Source organism: Tupaia chinensis, unplaced genomic scaffold, assembly GCF_000334495.1.
Source record: "Tupaia chinensis unplaced genomic scaffold, TupChi_1.0 Scaffold000079_1, whole genome shotgun sequence".
In the NCBI taxonomy this organism is placed as follows: domain Eukaryota; kingdom Metazoa; phylum Chordata; class Mammalia; order Scandentia; family Tupaiidae; genus Tupaia; species Tupaia belangeri.
In genome coordinates, this window is record NW_006159540.1 from 361,286 (window position 1) to 374,925 (window position 13,640).

At 34.3% G+C, this 13,640-nt stretch overlaps 1 long non-coding RNA gene across 1 annotated transcript in view; it reads right to left on the reverse strand.

Moving 5' to 3' along the window:
- LOC102488889 (uncharacterized) overlaps positions 1 to 13,430 on the reverse strand; it is a 35,990-nt gene extending 22,560 nt beyond the window's left edge. The window contains exons 1-3 of the long non-coding RNA XR_333713.1: positions 13,345 to 13,430; positions 7,419 to 7,532; positions 6,242 to 6,325 (exon numbers count right to left, since the gene is read on the reverse strand). This is a non-coding gene — a long non-coding RNA (uncharacterized LOC102488889). The remainder of the gene's footprint in view (positions 1 to 6,241; positions 6,326 to 7,418; positions 7,533 to 13,344) is intronic.
- Positions 13,431 to 13,640: the final 210 nt, after the last annotated feature.

Genomic DNA, 13,640 nt, shown 5'->3' on the forward strand with positions numbered 1-13,640 from the left:
TAGGGAAAAGGATTGTAGCACTACCATACTCCATTGGGAAGTTTTCTCTCTCTCTCTATGCACACTACATCAACTAAAAAACAAAAAGAACAGAAGCAAATCTTCAACCAAGAAATGATATATTCTAAAAAAAAAAAAAAAAGAGAGAGAAAGAACAGATAAACTATATAGTTGCCAAACCCACAGGAGTTCTTTATACAAATGTTTTAGATTGTAGCATAGAATGAAGCAACTCATGTAAGTATTCTGTTATGTATTATATCACATAAATATTTAAAGCAACAAAATGCATTAAGATGACAATATTGTTTTAGGATTAATATTATGCCAGTAATACTTTTAAATACATTTCAGTAATATTAACAGAAGCATATGTAAATGTGAGTGGATGTGTGCTTTTGGTTATATAGGTTTTTATATGGTAATGTGTGGGTTGTTTGTGGTCTAGGAGTGAATGAGAGAAAGTGATGTGGCTATGAGTGGAGAGGATCAATGTTTAAGTAGTTGGTATACTTATACTTAATGCTACATTTCGTCCATATAACTATCCATCTCTGTATGTGTGTGCGGGAGAGTACTTATATATGTGCATGTTTATAAAAACCTGTTAACATTAATACTTTGGCTTAAATTATACTTAAAAGTATACAGACAAGTTTAATAATTTTTTAAAACACTGTTTTTTTTTCTTTATTTTGAATTAATAGATATAAAGAGTTTTCAAACATTAAGAAGTTAGTTACATTTAGAAGCTATTTCAAATGACTGAAAGAAATAGACTACATTTTCATATGTAGTTTGGAAGAGCTTAAGGAATTGATAAAATTAGTATTAAAAAAATTTAGAGGACACGTGCTTGTCTTGGGGCAAAAGAGCGCAGGAGAGAGAAACAGAAAGTGAGAAAGTGCTCTATAAGGGGATGACCATGCTGCAATCCCTTTTCCTCCTTTCTCCTCCAGGGATTCTGGGCACTCATGTACATGTGCCTGGTGTGTTTTTCAAGCTGCTAGGTCTGGGACTCAAAATGCACAGTTGACCATTGATATCCAGGTACCCTAACCACCACACCACCTGGCTAGCCTTATAAAATACATTCTTAAATATTGTTAGATGTTTAGAGAAATTTACTCATCAAAAGAAATTGAGTGCTACACGAAATGACAATAAAAGTGTTTGATGGTAATGTACATTACTATATTTATGATCAAATATAACAGATTATAAATCATGTTTAGCAGTTTAAAGAGAAGCAGAGTTTTTAATTTGTTAACAATAAGTTGTTAATTAAGAAAATGACAAGCAACCATAGACTTCTTTTTTCCTTTTTCAATTGCAGAAGCTACATCTTCCCCCACAAAAATCTCAAAAAATAGTATGTAGAGAGCCTGTCCAAATCCTCCCAAACAACCATATTGTATGCAGATAAAAGGTAATTCTTTGTAATTTTTTTTCTTCTCTCTCTCTCTCTTTTTTTTTTTTTTTTTTTTTACTTTTTTGGTCATAGGCCCTCCTCATCCCTTTCCTTGGAAAGATGGTAAAAGAAAATCAACCAGCCTTATAGCAGATAATAAATGAATTGAAAAATCTCTTAAGGAAATGCTTAGACTCTCCAGGTAAAATTTTTTTTGGCTCTCAGACTTCTCAGACTTCATCCACAAATGTTTTGTATAGATGTATAGCAGCTTTGCTAACTTATCTCTTAAGCTGAAGAGGGAGGAGCCTGTTTCAGGTCCTTTGATCACTCTTCGCCCTAAAAGCTTTTGCTCCTAAAGTCCATGCCAGGGTAACAAATAATCTGCTTTCTATATCTCCAGAAGGACCCTATAATAGTCCTTGTCACTCTCTATCTTCCTTTGATTCTGTGTGGCAGAGTAGACATTTCTGTTTCTTTGTCAGAGCTTCCTTTGAATACCTACTTTTAAGGATCATGCTATGTCAATGCCCATGGTTATCCAATTGATTCTGAAACCATCATGTCCACATGGTAAATATGAGAGACTCTGTTATGTAAATGAGACAAACTTGGCCTCTGTATACTGGCACTGTTATTTCTTCACAGTAGCTGGGACTCATTAGCTTAAAAGACTGCCAATGTCAAACTAAAAAATTTCCACATTCAATTATTTTAAATATAGCCTAAATTTTTAGCCATTTAGAGTCTGCTCTGGTTTGTATCCTTGTGAAATTAGAACAACTTCTGGCCATAGATAAATCTCAGAGTCTATAAAGATCCTGAACTGATGTTGCCCTCCAGAACACTAGAACCAAGAGCCTTACCATGAAGCAATGCCTCCTCACTGACACAAGTTTAATTGTTGAATTTAGGGTTTAAAATATTCTTTTAGAATCATATTGCTGTATAGCCAATCAAATTAGTTTTTTCCTTTCTTCTTTCCTTCAAAGTATTATTAAAAATAATAAGTAGCAGGGAAGGGAGGGAGGGGAACAGGGAATAAAAAGACAATACGTTTAACTGACACAAGAATATATTTTGCTGATGATAATGTATATGGTAATGTCTTTGTCTTGACTGATACGCACTGTATTCACGCTGGGAAAAATCATGTTGCACACTGTAAAGATGTATAGTGATTAAATGTATGTAATGTATATGTAAATAATAATTAGCAAGAGTTACTATATCAAAAGGACTTTCCTAAACACCCACACATATTTACTTAATTCACATACACACACACCCCTAATTTATAGCTACTAGTATTATTTCACTTTCATGATAAAGAAATGGAATTACAGAGAAGTTAAGCAATTTTTCTAAGGTCACAGAACCAAGATACAAAGTCGGGAATTTTTGTCTTAGATCATTATAAACTTTCCTTTACTGAAATTTCACTGTACAGGTCTCCAAACTTTTATTAAAGTTACTTCAAGACAAAAAAGTGTCCTCCATTTACTTTGTTTTAGAAAATTTCTCCAAGAGTCTTCTTTGTGTCAGCTCAGATAGAAAAGACAAATAGTCTTTCTTCTTTTACTCATATTACATGTGCGTGTGTAATATAGATAAATACAGAGATGATAGATAAATGATTGATAGATAGACAATAGGTAGATGATAGAAAGAGAAGAAATAAAGAATGTTTCTCTTTTCTATTTTTGTCTTCTTATAGATCACATTCTAAAAAAGCAGTCAGTACAACCCTTTACAATAAACACTGGTCATTGCTCAGCTCAAAACACCTCGTTGTTTCCCACCTTATGTCTAGTAGATTTCAAAGTTTCACTATGGGCTGCATGTGCTTATGAGTCCTTGCTCCTCTTTCTCTATGTTGTCATCCCCTGCTAAATATTTCCTTGCTTATATATTGCATCAAATTGGCTCTACTATTCATGGAATATATTAACATTGCAGTATATTATACTGGACACTCTAAAAATGATCCTATAAAATAGACTGCCCACCTCCTCATGGGACTTTCCCATGAATTCTTTCAGCTTTCTGCTCCAGGTTTACTTTATCAAAAATTATTTCTGTATCTTTCTAGATAGAACATACTTCTCTGCACTATCACTGCCTTATTTTGCCATAATATTTATGGCACTTACATTACTTCAGAATGCAACCTTTATAAAACCAGGGATTGTGTCCAATTGGTTTACTATTATATCCCTGGCATTTAAAACAGTGACTATGAAGTATTAGACACTTATATTTTACTTCTCATGTAAATTACAGAGTTATAGTAAACGTTAAAGAGATATTAACAACGTAGGAGCAAAACTTAATGTTAAATGCTTTAAAGAGATCATATACAATCATGACAAGAATCCCATGTTCTGGAGAGAACGCACCAGTTTATAACTGGCAGAGAGAGAATTTGACCTTGGGCAGTCCAATTTCAGAGACTACACTATTAATCATCATATCACATCATATCAGACTACCAGGTCATGAGAAATGTCTTAATATTTAAGTAAAACATCACTTTATATTCTCTGAGATTTTGTATTATTCATTATTGCAAATAAAGACAGCAATGCAATTGATGTTTTTAAAAATGTATTTAATTATTTATATTTAATTTAATCATTATACATCTTTACAGTGTACAACGTGGTTTTTCCCAGAAAGAACAGTACATAATATCAAATCAAAAGACATGACCGCATAACTTTTCATTTGCGTGTCTATTAGTTTTGTTTGTTTGTTTTCCCTGATTCCATACCTCCTAACCCCTGTTACCCACCCACTATTGTCCACACTCTCCTATACTTTCTAGTATCCACAGTTGTCCTCCCTGTTTTACATCTTCCAGTCTTTCAGTTTCTGCTATGGAATGCAGACATTTTGTATGTATTAAGTGGGGTCATATAATGTCTGTCTTTCATAGTTTATCTATCTTTTGCTTACCATTAAATCCTCCATATTTGCAATTTATACTTATTTTTAACCAAGCTGAAAGGCAGTTCAAAGTTTTATTTGTTCTTAAATCAATATTGTTAATATTTTTACTTTCTCTAATATGCTATTCCAAGTTTGTTTCTCTGGAAATATAATAAATTTTTAAAAATTTAAATTTGTACTCAGGATCTATAACTTCCTTATCTTTTATTATTCTCCATTTGTGGTTTGCATCCCATTAACTGTCCTCTGGGAAATTTCAGGCTTTGACTTTTCTTCCTCAGAATTTTTATGGCAAATTCATGCTTATTGCAGCAAATTTTGTGCTTTCTGATTGCTTTACCACTTCATAATGTAATTTTAATCATAATTATATATATCATGTTTCTGTTACTCTCTATTTCATTATAAATCTAGTTCCAACATAAAATGCAAAAGAACATATATTTATTAAGCTTTCTCCAAAAATTGACAGTATAATTTGATCATAACATTCTGAGCTAATATTTTTTTGCTTTCTCTCTAGTAGAATGAATATACAAACAGATGGTCGCAAGACTGTATATAAAAATAGAACTCTGGTACCAGCAGTTAGCGTAATGGCTATGTCATTGGACTCCCATGTAGTTGACCGTGGTTTGCGTCCTGGACCCGGTGGCTTAAAACTCATGCCGGGCATGTGTGCGTGTATGCCCAAGATCCTGAGAGGAGGACAGAGGAGACAGGATTGTGGCGTGGGCAACCCCCCGGGCAGTGATTTCTCGCTTTCTGTCTCTCTGTCTCTCTCTGTCTGGCAAGTGCACATGCCCTATAGCAAAAATCTCTCCCCCCCCCCAAAAATAATAAAATAGAACTCTGATCCACCTGCAATAGCCAGCCAAAGAAACAAAATTACTATCTGTAGTAACCAGTCCAGGAAACTGAAAAACCCCAGTAGCCATTGGCCTAAAAGCTAATTGATAGATAATTGAAACTTCTCTACTATCTCCTTGCTTCCAACCTAGGTCCAACCACAGAAAGTCAAATATGCTTTCCTAACCAATCATAAAGATGTCCTTGGTTCTAATTAACTTGTCTACAGGTTTTCCATGGCAACAGCCTCCAACCACAGCATACTTGAAGCTTCCTTTTTGAATTTATTTTTTTAAATTTATTTTTTCCATATAAAGCTTTTACACCCATTGCTCTGCCTTTGGATCTCTGCCAAATGCAAGGAATGGTGGCTGACTCTATTACTACATAGGAAGCTCTGAATAAATACCCTTGACTTGCTCTTATTTAGGTTGTCTTTGTTCATTTCCACAATTCTTTTATTGGTACACATTTTAAATTTGTTTTAATTATTTTTATGTTACACATTTCTAATATATTAAAATGTAGATTTTATTTACAAATTGTATTCATAGCCATTCATATTTGACAGTATAAATATAGAGGCAGATGCAATCGACAATGCAGTCTCTACCCCTAGGCCAGTTATGCTCTTTTATTTATCAGCATTTCTAACTGAAGTGCCATTGCAGTAATAATTATTGAGGGACAATTACTGATAAACTTTTTTAGATGCCTCCACTGAAATCGTCTCAGGGAATCTTGACTAAGATTATTTTTTCATTGCTCTGACTCTGCCTTTCTTGAAGCATATCATCACCCTCAACTTCCTCTTGGCTATCTGGGTCCTATAAAAAGGCAAGAATTTTTTTTTCCCTCAAGATCCTTGGCCATAAGATGATTCTCCCTATCTGTACTGTATGCCATCTGACTGATCCTTGTCTAATGCTTTTTAGGCATATTTTCTTGTCCAGGATAGGTAACTTGAAATTTTAGTTTCTATGTATTCTTTGCTAACATGTAGAAATATAGTCATATTTGTATGTTTACCTGAAACCATGCTGAATTTAATAATCAGTTCTATAAAGTTTTTTCTTTGTGGATTCCTTGTAATTTTCGTTGTTTCTTAGCACACTATCAGTAAGAAGAAACAAAAGCAGGTTATGTTCTCTTCAAATCTTTGTGCTCTTTATTTCCTGTTCCCCCCCCCCTATTGCTTGCTAAGGAGAGACACAGAGAGAGGAAAGGGAAAAATCACCCTTGTCTCTTTCCTTTCTGGATTTTGGACATGCATGTACAAGAATCCACTGTGTTTTCAAACCTCCATGGCCATTATTCAAACTATAGTTGACTGCATGGGCTCCAACTCCGTTAACTATTAGTCCATATGACTGGCCTTGAAATGCGTTACTTGGTACTAGATTCCAAAAGAAAGCTCTTAAATGTTTTCCATAAAACTCTGACTATGTCCTTTATAGTATAACATAGCCAATACAGTGGCAACCTAATTTCCTGGTGTATAGAAAATTATTCACTTTAGCCATACCACCTGTAGGCGCTACCATTAGCTACAGTTTGACTTCAAATAGAGATGGTAGTGTTTATAAAAGGCAAATTGGTGTATTTCTTACTGATGTTGGTTTCCTCAGTTATTCAAATACTTTGTCACAGCTGGGAAATGCAGCTGCTTTTTCCTTATATTACAATTAAATATAAATCGTAGGAGATCTACAATAAGAATAAAGTAGTTTATTCAGTTTTGAAAATTGTCAGCAAGTTAGAAATATATAATTTTTAGAAAAACATGAGAGTATAATTTAAACCAAGATATATTAATTATGATCAATTATTCTAATTGTGCTGCTGTATTAGTTTAAAACTTTTGTTTCTTATTTAAAGACAAACAAAATAACTACTTTTCAAATTTTAAAGAAAATTTAATCTTGTGAATTTTAGAATCTTTTGTGTAGTCATCTATAAAATGTAAAATCTATTTAAATCTATTTAATTATATCATGGCCTGGTACATATTAATAATAGGAAACCCAAAAACATAAAATATAATTGCTTCTGATTATATGATAAAGTAGTTTGGAATGTCAAAAAATAATTTCTCTAAGCAACACTTTTTAAGTCGATAAAATGTTAAACTCATATCCTTTATTATTTTTTCTTTTGTTTTCTTTCTTTATTGACATGTTCTCATTGTTGTTTTCTAAAGTGTTACCTTTAGGATGGTGAGATGAAGCTCAAAGGGAATTCATGTGCACTAAAAGGAATGTATACAATAGTCTTTTCTTCCAGTCATGACAGAGTATTAGATTAGATTGACCCTCTCTTCCTATGCAAAAACAAAATCAAAAGAAAGACAGAAATACTTGAGAGAATTGTTTTCAGGCATAGACTAAGTGTAGTTAAGGTCTGTGAGTCTTTGAAAAATGAAAAGCAAACAGGGAAGTCTTATAAACTCTTCCTAAATATTATCTCAAACAATTTTCTCACTGTAGTGAAAGAAAGGTAACCCAAACAAAGCCTCACATATTACTATTTGAGGAAGGAGATATTAAAAATTTTTAGTAGAAGAGACCTAGAATTGAGAGAGAGAGACAGAAAAAGTTCTGAAGATTTGCAGAGAGGTCTCTTTGAACTGGTAGCTGACTGGCTAGATCTCTATATGAATGACAGGGCGAAACATAATTATTATGAAAAGAAAAAGTGAACATGCATTTTACTGATTAAACTTACAAATACTATTCAATAAGAATTTCAGAAAACGTAAGGACATAGCAATAGTAACTATTCCGAAAATATACCCTGAAAACCGTAGTCAAAAGAAAATGGAATAGTTATATAAATAACAAGAAAAAAACTAATTTTCAGAAGAAAGATTATTATTATAGTTGTAATTTATAAATAGAACACAATAACTTAAATATGTATGAATTTAATAACAGTTCCTCAATGTATACATAATATAAAAAAACAATAGGACTGAAAGGAAAAATAGATTTTGCTTATCTTTCTTATGAATAATACCAGAGTGTTGAGGATATAAACATGAATTAAATAAAAACAGTATGTATTATAAAAATATTTCTACTTTACTTGTTCACTCAATAATTTTTCATTGAGGTCATAATATAGTGTTTTTATAAAGGTATTAACAACAAAAGATAATATATGCAAATATATGCAGCATTATTCACAATTGTTAAGATGTGGAACCAACCCAAATGTTCATAAACAGATGAATGAATTGAAAAAATGTGGCACATATACTCTTCTCAGTCTTAAAAAACAGCAAAACTCTGTCATTTGATAGAAAATGGACAAATATATAAAATTTACTGTTAAGCAAGGCAAGCCAGGCTATGAACGAGAGACATTGTATGTCTCCACTTAACGTATACATACTGTCTACACTCTATGGAGGAAACTGAAAGATTAGAGGACATTGAAGCTTTGAAAATGATTATGGATATTGGAAGGAATGGGGGAAGATGGTAGGAGAACAGGGTGAGTATATGGGAAGAAATTAAGGAGGAAATTAGAGAGTCCAAATATTTATGGGACACAGAAATGGAATATTATCTGCTGATGATAACATGTTTTGTATCTTCAACTGGACTGGTATGAAGTGTATTCATGCTGGGTAGTTTTAATTTATAAGCTAAGTGATATATAGTGATTAAATGTATAAAATAAATTTAAAAAAAATTTGCTAACTTAAAAAAATGTTTTACTTCTTCATATAAATCTTACTATATTTGTTATTTTTGCACATATTTCATTACTCTTTTTAAAGATTCTTTTTTTAGAGAGAGATTTTTGCTTTAGGGCATGTGCACTTGCTGGAGACACAGAGACAGAGAGAAAGAAAGCAAGAAATCACTCCTCAGGGGGTTATGGTCACTTTGCAATCCCTTCTCCTCCATACTCCTCCCAAGATTTTGGGCACAAATGCACACATACCTGGAATGAGTTTTAAGTACCAGGTTGGGGACTTCAACCTCAGTCAACTATGTGGGAGTCCAGTGATGTAACCATTATGCTATATTCTGGTCCCCTTAAGAACTTCTGAACAATGAGTTAAAATGTATTCTACATTTTTCATATTTTTTACAATTTTGGGACCATCCCTATTTTTATATAGATTCAAGTTTCTATCTTGTATCTTCTTCCTATAGCCTAATAAATTTTCCACCCATCAGGTAGCACAAACTTGCTGAAGATAAATATTTAAAATAAAATAAATTTATTTTGTTTTATGAAATATATTTTAGTAGATACAGAAGTAGGCATAAGTTGATACTGTAAAACTGACTTTATTTCCTTCAGTTTTGTATTGCTTGTTTTGAGAAAGCTGTAGCAATTCTCATTATTTGATCCTCAACATACAGCTTTCTCTGGTTACTTTAAAACATTTGCTGTATGAATATTTTGAAATTTGTGATATGCTTTAGTGTGTGGGTATGTATGTTTGTTCTTATCTTGCTTGGGGATTTTTAAGAATCTTAACTCTGGGGACTGGCAGGTGGAGTGTTGGCTAAAGTCACTGGACTCCCACCTGGTTCATTGTGGTTCGAGTCCCAGACCTGGTGGTTTGCTGTCTCACTTTCTCTCTATCTCTCTCTCTGTCCCTCTCCGGTCAAACTGAAAGAAATAAATAAAGTTAAATAAAAGAGTAACCAAAAAAAAAAAGAAAGAAAAGAAAAAGATTTTTAGCTCTGTGTACATATGTGTGTCGCCAGAGAGACAGAGAGAGAGAGAGACAGAGAGACAGAAAGCGAGAAATCACTCCTCTTGGGGGGCTGGCCACACCGCAATCCCTTCTCCTCCATTCTCCTCTCCAGATCTTGGGCACGCACACTTATGTGCCCGGTGTGAGTTTAAGCCATGGGGTCCAGGACTTGAACCGCAGTTGACTATATAGGAGTTCAGCGACATAGCCATTATGCTAACTGCTGGTCCCCCTCATTAACTTTTTAAAAAATAGTATTATATGTTGAATTTTTTTGTTTCTTCACAGAACTACTAATTTCTTTTGTACACCCACCTATAAGATTGGTACGTTCTTTAATAATTTTTTTTTAGTTTTTTTATTTACGTATATTAACTGAACATGTTTACAGTGTACAACATGTTTTTCCCAACAAACATATGGCATGTGTTAGTTAATTCAAAGACATTACTATATAAGACTGCTAGAATTTGATTATGCAAAAAGTTACATTATTTGCTCCTTAGTTTTGTTTTTATAGGCATGTTTTTAAGCTTTTTTATGACCAGTCTAGAGTATACTTTACTGTTACGATGTCCCATTTGGGATCACTACTGAGTGCTCTGATTAGCCTAAGAATTTCCTGCACTCTTGGGTACAAATTTTAATATCTCCTAGTCCTTGTTCTGTGTAATCTCTAGACAGTTTCTGAATTCATAGCATCCTAATCATTCTTTCTTGCCTGGCATTGTGTAGCTTTACCCTACACATGTGCACGTTAGTATTCAATCAGTCTCAAAGACACTTCCAGTTTTGTAGAGGTGGTTATATGCAATGCTTCCTGCTTTTTGGTATTAAACGGTAGTTGCTTTGATGGTAAAACAAGTAAAAAAGAAAATTATGTGGTATAAAATTAGCCTATACATGACAAGTGTCTTGAATCAAAGATTTAGACTATTTAAAGTTTCAGCACTAAGATCAATTAAGTATATCAAGCAACATACGTTCATTATTCAGAGAGATTTGTAACTTGTAACAAATTTTATTTCTCCGATGTGGTAGTGGTAGCAAAAATCATTCCTGTATAACCTGCTCTTTAAAATTTTGTATTCATTTATAATAGAGTGTGTGTGTAGGTATATGTGTGTGTGTGAGAGAGAGAGAAAGAGAGAGAGAAAGAGAGATGTACCCTCCACAGGGTCTGGTCATGCCATAATCTCCCTCCTGTTTTCCATCCCTTTTATCTTGGGTGCATGTATCCATTTCTGGACTCTACATGCTTTTCTTAAGATGTAACTTTCACTTACGTTCTTTTGAGATATGGAATCTGTATTCTCTTTTATTTATTTGAATAGACTTGCGAGTATCTGAATTCTTTTTTTTTTTTAATTTTTAAAGATTTTCCTATAGGACGTGTGTGCTCGCCAGAAAGACAGAGACAGAGAGACAAAAAGTGAGAAATCACCCCTTAGGGGGAATGGCCACGGCACAGTCCCTTCTCATTTTCCTCCTGGGATCTTGGGCACTCATGCACATGTGTGAGTTTCAGCCACCGGGTCCAGGACTCGAACCACAGTCGACTGCATGGGAGTCCAGCAACATAGCCATTACTCCAACTCCTTGTACCGAGTATCTGAATTCTAAGACCATGCTCTGGAGGTGACCAGCTTATTCTTAACTCTCCTGGAAGCCTCATTCTGGGCACTCAGCAAACATGGTATGAGAAGCCATGTGGGAGCCTCTGTGGCTCATGGCACTATGTTCCAATAGCAGCCAAGTCCCACCACCTAAATCTGAGGCCAGGTGTCCTGTGAGCTTTGTACAAATAGAACAAAGTAAGTGACTATTGCTTTCAACTGCTAGTTTTCTTTCCAGCTTCTAAAGTTGTAAATGATTTCGGAGTTCACTAAAATTACTTTTCACCAACTATGATAATGTAATTTTTCTTTTTATGTTTTTGATGTGTACTTCATCCTTGTCTTTGTCAGCTTGAGCTACTATAAGAAGGTACCATAAACTGGCAGGCTTAAATATTAGAAATATGTTTCTCAGTTTTAGAGGCTGGATGTTCCACATCAAAATTCTAGCATGGGGATTTTAGTGAAGACCTTCTTTCTGATTTGTAGATGCCTGTCTTCTTGCTGTGTCCTTACATTGCATGGTAAGAGCCACTAAACAGCTCATGACAGCTCTAGTTTCATTATCTAATTATCCCATAAAGACCTTATATCCAAATACCATCACGTTAAAGATTGGGTTCCAACTTATTATATTTGGGGTGGGGGCATAAACATTGAGTCATTAACAGTCAGTATGTATTATTTCATTCATATGGTATTGAATTGAATTGACTTTTTATTGGGGAGTTTGATTTTTTTTTAATAAATTAGTTTCAGCAACTTTTTTTCTTCACCCACCCATTTTGTGTGTATATATATATGTGTGTGTGTGTGTATTTTTTAAATAACCATAATGACAAGGAGTTTGAAGGGACTACTATCAGCTTTGAAAGAAATACTTTTAAAAGTATGGATGAACAATAATAGAGAAATGAAAAATTATTAAGTAGGGCAAAGAAACTAGCCTATTGTATGGAAGTAAGGATATCTATATCTACATCTATGGAGGTAATTTCTTTCTTCTCCCAAATTTAAAGAGATTTATGATCTCAAAAAAGCCATGTAACATTGACAGTATCATCATAAATAAGGGATTTATTAGTACTGGAAAGCAGAATAAACCATGCTAGTTGATATAGTGTAAATTCATTTCCATAATAAGTTTATTTTTTTATTTTTTATTTTTTTTGTGAGGTTTTTGCTATAGGGCGCGTGCGCTCGCCAGACAGACAGAGAGAGACAGAGAGACAGAAAGCAGGAAATCACCCCCCGGGGGGAGTGGCCACGCCGCAATCCCTTCTCCTCCATTCTCCTCTCGAGATCTTGGGCATGCACGCACACGTGCCTGGCGTGAGTTTAAGCCACCAGGTCCGGGACTCGAACCGCGTTCGACTATGTGAGAGTACAGCGACACGGCCATTACGCTAACTGCTGGTCCCCAAAATAAGTTTATTTTATTCAGAAGAGAAATGTGTATCTATGAATGGGGAGAGAAAGATGAAGTGAGAGAGAAGCACCTTGACAAGGTCTGGTCATGCTATGATTCCCTTACTCCAACCCTTCAGCTCATCAAAACCTTTGGCATGCACATTTCACATGCGTTTTATGTCAGCCAGGATGGGGATCTAAATTTGTGGTCAGCCATTTGGCTTTTAGCATTACAATTCAGTATGCTACCAACTGCACCACAGAGAGTGGTTCTTAATGTCTTACTATAATAGTATAATTTTATTGATATATGTTTTAGTTTACCTGTGCTACTACAAAATATTTTATACCTGGTAATTTATAAACAATAGAAATTTATTTCTTACAGTTCTGGAGGCTAGAAAGTCTCAGAAGAAGGACATGGCAAATTCAGTGTCTGGTGAGGACTGCCTTTCTCTGTCTCCAAGATGGCTCCTTGTTGCTGCATTCCTGAAAGGAACAAAGCTGTGTCCTCACATCATAATGGATGGAAGGGCAAGAAGGTCTACCTCATTCTCTCCAGCTCTTTTAAAGAGACACTGATGCCATTTATGAGGGTAAAGTTCTCTGATCTAATCATTTCTCAAAGGTCTCACCTTCTAATATCACCCTGGTGATTTAAATTTCAGCATATGAATTTTGT